The 11,588-nt window shown below is 37.7% G+C and overlaps 1 long non-coding RNA gene across 1 annotated transcript in view; it reads left to right on the top strand.

The window, feature by feature from the left end:
• The window catches only part of LOC118451650, a 27,325-nt gene that overhangs the window by 1,358 nt on the left and 14,379 nt on the right, over nucleotides 1-11,588 (top strand). Inside the window, exons 2-3 of the long non-coding RNA XR_004841155.1 lie at nucleotides 2,987-2,990; nucleotides 5,912-5,918. This is a non-coding gene — a long non-coding RNA (uncharacterized LOC118451650). The remainder of the gene's footprint in view (nucleotides 1-2,986; nucleotides 2,991-5,911; nucleotides 5,919-11,588) is intronic.

Below are 11,588 nucleotides of genomic sequence, written 5' to 3'. Positions count from 1 at the left end.
AGGGAAAACTTCTGGCAGCTTCTCACAGAAGCCACCCCTGTAGCCCCCCCACTACCAAGACCTTGCCACAGAAACGCAACACAGCATGTAATTCCATCTCTGCATTTTCAACAGTTACTACTACAAATGCTTTTAAAAAACAGGCCTCTTGGACTAGAACTGACAAATTAAGTGTCTAAATTAAATTTGTTCAAGTCATTTAGATTTGCACAGGGCACATGCTTGTGCAGAAACAGAGTTCACCCGTCTCACTTTCGCTCTCCCATTGCAAATGGATTTTCTGAAGTTTCTACTCTTTCCTTGGACAGAAGTAACACAAAAGCCTAAGTTCTCAAAATAGCCCTACATTATTATGTATCTTCCTTCCCATTTTTTTGCTTTAATAACTTTAGTGAATAATTCTTTTCTCTGTTTTTCTTTTTTGTCCTTCAAATATTTGTAAGATATTATCAAGTACTTTAAGCCCACTGGTTTCTTTGCTAGAAGGGGGATGGTAAAATAATAATGAAAACAGAATAGAAGGCCTACTTTTAACTCAGCTGGAGACTCCACCTACCCAGATCTGACTGGTCTTTAAAGATAAATTAATCTCTTTGTTTTATACCTTCTTTAAGTTTTTCTGAATGCAATTTTTCTACAGTTAATCAACAGGAATTTGTTGCTGTTCTATTCAGAACTTGTGTAAAGGATCTAATAGGCCTGTTCCTTCTGAGTCTCTACCACCCAATCCTGAGTGAGTCACTATGGTAATTACACAAAGGAACTCAGGAGTTTATCCCCTTGGTGAATGTCTCTTAATTGTTAGTTTATGACAGCTGATATTTCTGTAATCAGTTAAATAGCTAACCAGGTTTACCAAGTGGACTAAATGCTACTGTAGATGACCGATAGGCTGTGTATCCATAAGTACTGAGCAATCACCAGACTTCATGCCGGTGTGAGTCCCTCAGCACAGGACAGAGATTGCAATTTATAAGCCACTGTTACTCACTGCAGTCAAGTGCCAATGACAGGAAGAGCAACTAATACCATTTAATTCATAACTGAAAAAATATTTGTATTATACTCTTATCTACCCTTGATACCCCAGGCAAACTAAACCATACCTCCTCACGAAAATCTAATTTATTGTGCCAGTCACAATGAGGACAGTGTTGCATGATGTGATCAACTTCCATCGCAAATAACCTGCAGTGTTTCTAAGTAGTCATGTGCTTTTTTCTACTGCACATCTAAATGGCTTTTCATACACTACATGAGATACAGCTCTGACTTCTTGTTTGCTGTAGTCCCTTGTAACTTCCTTTTCTTGTGACAAAGAAATTAGTGGAATTACTATAGTCTGAAAACCTTGCAAATAAGTATTTTTAATTTTTTTTTGCATGTTTTAAAAACTACCTAACCAAAATAGAATCATAACTGAAATATAAGGTTTTCAGATTATTAATTATAAAGTCAGATTAAATCACTGAGTGCATTATAGACACAGCAGATAACACCTCATGGTATCAAATATTACTACAGTATCCTTAAAGCCATAATATTTAAAGATTTATATTAAAGCCATGCCCAAGTTTATTATAGTTTTGAATTTATTTTAATAATTATTTCATTTATATTTCAGATTTGTTAATTTCTATAGCATTAAAAAGTTGCAGTCTTAGGTACAAGATCAGCCCTCATAACACTAAACATTCTTTTTTTTTAATGCTTTAATATAATTTAAAATAACAAAAGTTCTCAAAAGAATTATTCTTTACACACATCAAGTTCTTTAAAACATTAAACACTTTTAGTAATAGTAATTTTCAATTACAAATTAATTTTCTTTTTTCCACCTTCCTGCCATTGACATTTGAGCAACTGTGGCCTGTAAACTACAATTTCTAACCTCAACTTGGCAAAACATTAGGACTATTCTTTAAAATAAAAATAGATTTTAAATGTTACTCTTCCACACAAATTCACCATAACTAACAAAAGCAAACTGCTTTGTTGGATGCCCTGAATAACCTCTTTTTATTTCAGAAAAGGAAATCAGAACAAGATAATTCTTGCCAGCAACTTGTTATTTTGATCCTCTATGAAGTAAGGAAGACAGAAGATGAAAGGATTAACTACAATTTCTCAAGACAGTCCACTTATTTCAGGGAGGCCAGAATCCCAGCCCACATTTAAAACACTTTTTGGTGGGTTTTTTTGTATAACAGCATCTCTGTCCTAGTTCATTCTCCCCAAACTCTTGAACTCTGCTTGCATGTAACTGCTGTCAAATATACATCCTTGTAGTCTTGTAGAGTTAAACTAAGTATGTGTCCTGGTTTCGGCTGGGACAGAGTTAATTTTCTTCCAAGTAACTGGCATAGTGCTGTGTTTTGGGTTTAGTACTAGAAGAATGATGATACTTTACTAATGTTTTAGTTGTTGCTAAGTAGTGCCTAGACTAGTCAAGGATTTTTTCAGCTTCCCCTGCTTGGCCAGGCGCATAAGAAGCTGGGAGAGTACACATCCAGGATAGCTGAGCCCCACTGGCCAAAGGGCTATTCCATACCATCTAACATTATGCTCAGGGCGGGGAGTTAGCCCGGAGGGAGAGTGATTGCTGCTCGGGATGGGCTGGGCATTAGTTGGCGGGTGGTGAGCAATTGCATTGTGCATCACTTGTTTTGTATATTCTGTATGTTCTCTTACCATTCTCATTACTACTATTGTTATTCTTTTCACTTACTAAACTGTTGCTATCTCAGCCCAGAGCTCTTACTTTTTTTTTTCCGATTCTCTCCCCCATCCCACTGAGGGACGGGGGTGAGTGAGCAAGCGGCTCCGTGGTGCTCAGTTGCCAGCCAGGTTAAACCACAACAGTATGTAAGAGTGAGAACTTGGAAAGTTCAGTCTCCCTGACCTGCAAATCCATGTGAAGTCAGTAGTCCATGCTACATTCAACACCGGAAGACCATCCCTCCAACAGGATGCCATACATAGTCAGTCTAGTTACTCCTGGATTAAGCTTGAGGCTGAGGGTGGGCACCTTTGAAACTGTTTCTTGGGCCCCTGCATTAGATCTCATTAACTATGCTTTCCAGTCTTGCAGGCACCTCCTAGGATGCAGATCTTAAGGCCTTTCTTATAGTCTTATAAACCCCACCACTAGAAGATTAAAATAGTTCACAAAAATGTATGGATTTTATAACCACAGCAGTTGTGGGATTGAAATCCGTAAATAATTTAAATCATTTTTTCTTTCAGAAATTGAGAATTAGGGTACAAGACTGTATTATGGTCACAGAAGAATTCTATTCACAGACATTTGAGAATGATCTGAGAGCAATGCTGTTCTGAGATCTGATTCAATGCCTTTCTTCTATATTGTATTTCAGTGACTTTCAGCAATGAAGAAAACCTGAAAACACAAATGGGCTCTATAACATTATATTAACACAGAAATAATTAAAATTTTTGAAATTTGTGTATATTCACATCCAGTAAGTGAAGGAAAGGTTTCTGCAAGTTTGCTTTATCTGTATTTTGCATACAGTGTTTAAGAATACTTAAGGTGGTGTTGCTGCCAAAAATGTAATCTAGTCCTTCTCTTAATCCTAGACACGTGCTCTTATTGCCTATCTCCCACTCACTCAGCAATCCTCAGAATATAGCCCTAGTTTGACAGCAATCATCAGAACCAAATCAAAAGAAAGGGTTAGGATGTGTGGCAAGGGATAGAAAAAGCCTTTTCAGCAGTACTCTGAAGTTGGATAAACTTCTGCTTAAGAGAGGGTAGGATGTATTTTTTCTTTCAGTTACCTCTAGTAAACTACTCCCAGTGGTGGCCAGCGCAGCCCAAAGTGCATCAAGAAGCTTTACATCAAGATGCATCAAGAAGCATCAGCTTACACTGATTAACAGGCTGCAGAACCTTCCTGTGATGCAGTGCCCTGCCAGGAGACTCTATGCATGCCTGGATTTTTGTTTGGTTTGTTCTCACTACTCATTTTTGGTACTTGTCAGAAGTTATGAGAACTATGGGATGTGGGATCAAAATAAATCTTCCATAGTAATGTTTTGTTGCAAAAGATTCTACCAATATTAATGTGAAATGGGCCAGAAAGTGTTAGGATTACTGAATCTTTTGACTCTCTGACCTCTTCTGCAATGTGAACATTTAGCATCATAGATCACTAAAGCCATTTTGAGAAACAGTCGAACCTTTCTTATCAAGCTTATGCAGCAGTTGCAGAATGAAAGTGGATGTGATCCATGGTCAGATATTTCTATTATGGGTCGGGGACGGAGAGGAAACATGAGATTAAAAGCACACAGATGACAGTTTCTGGAATTAAAAAAAATGACCATATAGTACAGTTAGCAAAATTCTGAGAATTCCTAAAGGGCACAGATCTAAATATTCTTTTTAAGATAAAAGGCCTGGGTTTAACCATCCTGCAAGTGATCTAACTGTTCAAGGAAATTCTGATTTTATTTTTTTAACCAATATAACAGGCCTATGCTAAGTAAATTGTTAATTTTATTACCTCAGTTAAAGAAAGGTATTAAAGCTAGACAATTTAATCTGTGTTTCTCAGTGTTATTAAATTATTGCAGAGTATTTTTTCTCTGTTATTTTTTTTTATATTGTTTCTGAAAGGTCCTGAAGGTGATTTTTATTTATTTGTTTGTTTAAGGGGTTTGGTGAAATAGTTTACTTATATTTGGTCTTTGTTTCCTTTTTTCAGGTGTGAATATAGACTAGTAAGTCATTTTGATTCTCTTTCTTGTATCATAAATACTCATTTAAACCTTTTGCCCTTTAGTGTGACAGATGTTAATTTGAAATGCAAATGGAAGGGTGCATTTGGAGAAAAGAACAAGTGAATTGTGTCCAAAGTGTCATCTTATATACTATCCAAATAAATAATTAGCTATTAATTTGTTTTTAAAATCCCATTTCCCAAAAATTCTATTTGCAACTCACTTAAAACTTCAGAATTAGACATTTCCTAGAGTAATTCCAAAATTGCACAGATACTCCTTAATACCTGAAGATACTGGGATAGCAGAGAAAATTGTTGACCCCAAGAAGGCTGCAAATGGGCTATGTGTGTGTAGGTGTTATTATTCCCGTACCTTTCTTCTTCTGAGGTGCATAAAATATCAGACTGATAATTCTGCAAGAGGCATATATGGAAGAAGGAAAATATTATCTCCTGCAAAGGGGAATATGAGGCATGCCCAACACCAAAGGACCATTAGATGAGAAATGAGTGTGGAGAGAAAGGATGTGGTAGAGCAACTAATAACTGTGAACTTATGTTGGGAAATTTATCTTGAGGCTCAGCCTAAAAATAAGGAAAAGGACTGTGGTTAACAGGGACCACAGGGTCTAATGCTGTGCTCAGTTTAATGATATTGTGCTCTGCTTAACAAGTTTGTGCCAGTGAGTCTGATCCAGAATGCCATCTTCTCCTTATAATCATGTATGGGGTATCAAAATATAACTGTGCATGAAAGAAAACAGTGGAGAACAGTCTAGAATGAATTTAGATTTCCATGCAAAAATTTTTAACATTCCAGCACAACTATCAGGAGAGAACAAATAACAGCAGAAGAGGAGGAAATGCCTTCTTACAAATAACATATACTAAAAGAGGTGCTCTTTTCAAATCAATTCAAGGGACTCTTGAGCCTCTATTATTTAACTTTCTTAGACAAGGTCAAGCAAATTAATATTTCCCTCTTCTTTTGGGATCAGTTTTATCCAGCTTGGATTTCTGATTTGGTATCTGTAAAGTGAGAGAGAACAAATATGGGAAATGCGTCATACTCTGTCAAGCTGTCAGTTTTCCAAGTAGTATACTCACAGTGCATACATACTCATTACAGAATTATTAACATTTGGAAAATCAATTCTCCACAGTAATTCTGTCATTAGACACATCAAAATACAAATGACATGTTTGTGGTTTTCTGTAGTCACGTATAGTTTTTAATTCCAGAACCAAAAAAAGAACAGTATCTGTGCTGTGTTTTCAGTCTTTCAACTATGAAGAGATAGAGAAGAGTAAGCAGTCCTAGTAGAATGAAGTAAGAGAGGAGACGTGGAGAAAGGGTTGCTTAGTTCCATGATAAATGCACTTGACTGAGAGAAAAAGTTGGATTGTATATGAATTAGGAAGACAGTGGGCCTGTAGCAGAGATTGTGCAAGGAGAAATTTAAGATGCCTTGCAAGAGAACAGAGAATTGTTGGAGCACCGAAACAGCTTTCCTGAAACTGAAACACAGAATAATACTCAGCATCAGTTCCATACAAACTGTGCAGCACGCACAAATTAAGTCCTGAAGATGCACAAAGTGTTAGAATGTAACAAAATACTTCATCAGACTTAAAGATTAAATGCATTTTATTTTGCAATTTGAATTTTGGAAATTCAGTTTTTCAACATCAGTGATCCTAAGGATTTGAGACTGTCTATCACTTATTTTCATTCTTGCTGAACACCTTAACTTCCTGGGCTCTTATCTAGTTCATATATTTTTCTCTGGAATCTCCTTGCATTACAAGACTGCAGCTCCCTCCTCACATATTCCTGCAACCAACACTGAACACAGCAAGGGTGCAGTTGTAAGCCTGTTCTGTAGCTCACTCAAGTGAACACCTCTGAGGTTAGTAACATATGCTGACACTGGGAATAGAATTAATGAAAAGCCATTATTAACTCTAACTATCCCTCACTGTGAAGCAACCAGTACCTTTTTTCACTAAGCTCAAAATATTTGTGATGTCTTCCCTGAATTCTGACAGTTTCTAGTTGGCCAAATCACTACTTAATTTGCTTCCACCAGACACTCCCAAAATGTTTGGCCTCCCTTCAAGCTAAGCCCAGCTTTACTTCAGTAAACTCTAAATGAATAAAATCCACAATAAAATCTCTGCATATGCACAGTCCCTTATCTTGCTATTACCCAACTTCTTTCAACAGAATTGATACCATTAGATGTCCAAGTCTTGCCATCTTTCTAACTCAAACAGTGGCACAAACCCAGTCAACCTCTTTTACCCTGTTATTTTCCAGGCACTGTTCAGACATCTTCCTACCCACAATTCTGTCATATTATTTTATATGTGGCACTGATAATGATAGAGAAGATTGATAATAATATGAATTGTCTGAAACACTTACTCAGGACTTAGCTGTAGCTACACTGCTTGCTGCTTCTCCTTTTGATGCAACTCAACCAGTTAGCATATCTTAAACTACTCTGTTTTGTCTACATTAAACTTTAAGGACATCTTAGAGCATGCTAGAAAATGCTTTCTAACAGCTCACCTTTAGAACTCCTCAGTGATTATATCACAGTAAGACCACTGACATCAGGATATGAGATTGTGTTGGGAGATAAGTACTCAGCTAGCACTTCAATAAAGCAGTTATGTTAAAGGAACCTCATCTGGAGCTATGTTTGAGAAACTCCAGCTCCTTTTATTATGCTCTGTGGAGCCAAAGCTTAGTCTTGGGATACCAACTTGACAGCTACCTAAATTGAAGACTATACCACCAATGGAGTCCTAAGCTGAAAATGTTTCTAAAACTTATGCCAGGTGGACAAAGCTGATGGTGAATAAGTTTGTAAAATCTGAGGAAGACAGATGGCCCGCAAATCTAATGATTATACTAATGTATATATCAGATATGCTCCACGTATGGGGTGCACAGGAATTATCTACTGTCCCTGATCTTGTTTAAGCCAAAGGTTGAACAGAAACAGAAGTGCTTCATTGGGCTGAAAGGGATAATGCCCACAAGTTTCTGTAACTAAAAGGACATGCGAATGCACTGTAGTTACTTTGACATCTGAGCATTTCAAGTTCAAAGACACCATGCACTCCAAGAGCACTGTCAGCCCTTTAACACTACATCTGAAAGGACAGGTGACCATTTCCAGCTGAGACATCTGGAAGTAGTTTTCTGTGGATGCCCATTGAGAAGCTGAGACACACACCTTTGGAATGTGTAAAAAACCATCTTCATTGCTTTTTCACCTGACTTCAGTAAGGTCTGATGGTGCAAATATCCAAGTGAGACAAATCTGAAGCATTTAGTACACACTGTGATACAACACATGTATTTGGAGAAAATCTTGCTTCTTTGAGTCAATAGTTGCAAAGTTGACATAAGTTGTAAGTATAATTCACCAAATAAATTAATTAATTTAAAAACTTTCTAATTATTATTGTTGATGATTCTATCTTTTGGCAGACAAAATGAAAAAAATAGTAGCTGGTACACAGACACATTAAATAATGGGTATGGATCAGCTACAACCAAAATAAGTACAGATAGTATCACTATAACAAGCTTCAAAAAGAGAGGAAAAGAGCCAACTGTTAACTGAGTTGAGTCAGACACAAGTAAAGTTAGTGAGAATAGTAGGGATGCACAGGGTTCCATAACTGATGAAAATACACAATAAAACCAGCCTGGGATAGCTTGCAGCACACTGTTGGCAAGCAAGTAGCCACAGAAGGGAACCACCTGACCTCCTAAACTAGGTTATCCTGCACAACATGTGAGAAACATGAGACCTGAGATGAAGTGGGAAGACAAAGAAGCAAAAGTAATAAACATGGAAGAAAATAAGAGCTATGAAGATATGAAAATGGCACAGAATGAAAGCAATCCAACAGAAGGGAAAATGTTTACCATGTGTAAAAATGCTGAGTGCTCCTTTTGCATATGCCAGCTAAACAATCACAAATCTTCAAAGCATGCATATAGACAAACAGAAACTTATGCTGAGCAGACCACTGAACTGTTTTGAGCTTCTGTACAAAACACAGAAATGGATGTAGATAAAATGCACATCATATTACCTATGGAGAAGCTTAAAAGGTCATAAGAATTCATACTAGAGGAGAAGTGTTAGTCTGTTTCACCTCAGAATCGGCAGAGAGAAAACATTACACAAGGAAACACTCTGAAAGCATATGAGATCTACCAAACCAGCAAAATACAGAAGCTCCCCATTGCAGGCAGCCGGAACAGGCACATATTGACTCGAACTTAAGTCAAATTTAAAAAAATACTCTTGTAAAGTTGACTGCATATCATAAATCTTAAAGAGCTACTCAGACAGATGAAAGCCATGCCAATAGAATCAATATAGACCTAACAGAAATTATCATTAAAAGGAAAATAAAATTACACATGTTTAAAAAAATGAGTGTATTCTAAGTACAAAGAATAAAAAATCATTGAAGGATCACAGGAAGCAATGAAACATGCTTTTGCAGTATGATGAAGTAGTCATAGAATCCAGTTACATGAAGGATGATGCTGAAAACAAAACAGAGTCCCTCCTTTATAATGTCTCTCTCATATCTTATTGACTGCCATTTCTCTCCTCCAGTTGAGGAACTGGTTGTTTTTGGCAAAACTAGAAAAACAGTTTGAAAGGCCAGGAGCCCTCCACAGGTCTTGATCCCCAAGTGAGGCTGTGGCATGACTACTCATGATCAGCTAAGTTAGAGATACAGACCAGGGTTGATTCACATCCCAACAGCCCCACACAAACAAACAACTACTATGAATCTGAACATCTAAGTGAAGACAGTCTTACAAGCCTGCATGTTCAAAGTGAGCACTTAAAGGCATTTGTGGGAGGAAAACACACTTGTTCTCAAAAGGCAAGAAGGTAGATACCATCCTGTTCTTTCTGCGGTCACCAACAGATTGCAGTGATAAGCTACAGGCCTGTCATTTTTTTGCTACCAAATACGTACCTATCTCTGAAGTTTCTTGGACATGTTGTTTGTGTAGTTGTCATAAATGGTATGGGGTGGTCTTTTCATTTTATTATCATTCTTTCTTTCTTTATTATTTTATTTTTATTTAATTCTACCTTTTAACTTGTGTGACTTTCTCATACACGATGATGGTAGCCCAGGGATGAAAGGGTCATATGCAGTTAGTGCCTGAATGGAGGAACACACTGTAACCGAACAGTGAGACAATTTAATCTCATAGTGACAAATGTGAGACAATCTGTAGGGGTGAATTTTCAGGAGGAATAGCCTGATGGAACTAGTACTTCAGCTACAGACCATGAAGCAAATACGTGTGTAGAAATAAACAGCAATAGCATTTGGACTTTCACAAACCACAGGTGACACTGGCCCATCACTAGCCAGGGGAATCTGAACATATCTACTAGAGTTGTAGCCAGAAAAAAGGTATCCCTTTTGCATGTCATTGTCCATTGTGATACTTGATGACAGTAGTGTTCCTCAATGTATCATATAGGTAGAAACACGGTTCTTATTTCTTCTACTGTAAGGCCTTAAACTTCATAAATAGGAAAAAGTACTATTTGCAGGACATAATGTACCACCATGGGAAATAGAATCATAGAATTGTTTAGGTTGGAAAAGACCTTTAAGATCATCAAGTCCAATAGTTAACACAACCCTGCCATCCCACCACTAAACCATGTCCCTAAGAAGCTCTTCTACCTGTCTTTTAAATACCTCCAGGGATGGGGACTCAACCACATCCCTGGGCAGCCTGTTCCAATGTTAACAACCCTTTCAGTGAAAAATTTTTTCCTAAACCTGCCTTGGCACAACTTGAGGCCATTTCCCCTTGTCCTATCACCCAGTTTGGTGTCATCTGCAAACTTACTGAGGGTGCACTCAATCCCCTTGTCCAGGTTATTGATAAATATATGTAACAGAACTAGCCCCAAAATGGAGCCCTGGGGAACACCCTTTGTGACCAGCCGCCAATTGGGTTTAACTCCATTCGCCACAACTCTCTGGTCTCGAAGTGTGCCTGTCTAAGCCATGAGCCGCCAGCTTCTCTAGGAGAATGTTGTTGGAAAATGTGTCAAAGGCCTTGTGAAATCCAGGTAGAGAACATCCACAGCCTTTCCCTCATCCACCGGGTGGGTCACCTGGTCATAGTAGGAAATCAGGATGGTCAGGCAGGACCTACCTTTCATGAACCCATGCTGGCTGGGCCTGATATTCCTGCTAGTGCAGTGAGATCTGCTTACCGCAAACAGAATCTACAGCTCTATCTTGGCTAACCCAAAAAAGTATGGGAATTTTGCCTTTTCTGGTATTTTCCCTGGAAAGGGTCTATGTACTCAGGGTGAGCTACCTGTTCTGAAAAAAAAATTACAGATTTTTATAGCTGAACAAAAGTGAAAAAATGAATAAAACAATGTTCCCAAGTCAACTTGTCATTGATGTTCTTCCTTGATCGGATGTGGCATGTGAGATAGCCTGAGTACCGAGGAATGAGGTAACACTCAATGCAACTGCTGATTGCAGATGTCAGCTGTCAAGTGAGAACCTTAAACAGAGTAGCTTTTACTCATAGAAAAGTCTACTAAACTTCTAGCTGGAAGGAAATCTTCATCAATGCCAAATTTCTTTGGGAAAACTCAGATATGAAGTATCTATTTTCCAGACCTTCAAAAGGTTGTACATTTGAAACTCAGTCTAAAGTATCATCATACCAGATATTCACAAAATTTCAAATCTATTTGCTATTAATAGGTAATTTAAAGTCAGATTAGATGCATGTTTTTC

The sequence above is a fragment of the Egretta garzetta genome, unplaced genomic scaffold (assembly GCF_000687185.1).
Source record: "Egretta garzetta isolate BGI_Z169 unplaced genomic scaffold, ASM68718v1 scaffold271, whole genome shotgun sequence".
Classification (NCBI taxonomy): Eukaryota; Metazoa; Chordata; class Aves; order Pelecaniformes; family Ardeidae; genus Egretta; species Egretta garzetta.
Note: the sequence above shows the minus strand (reverse complement) of the source record. Positions and strands in the feature narration are given on the sequence as shown.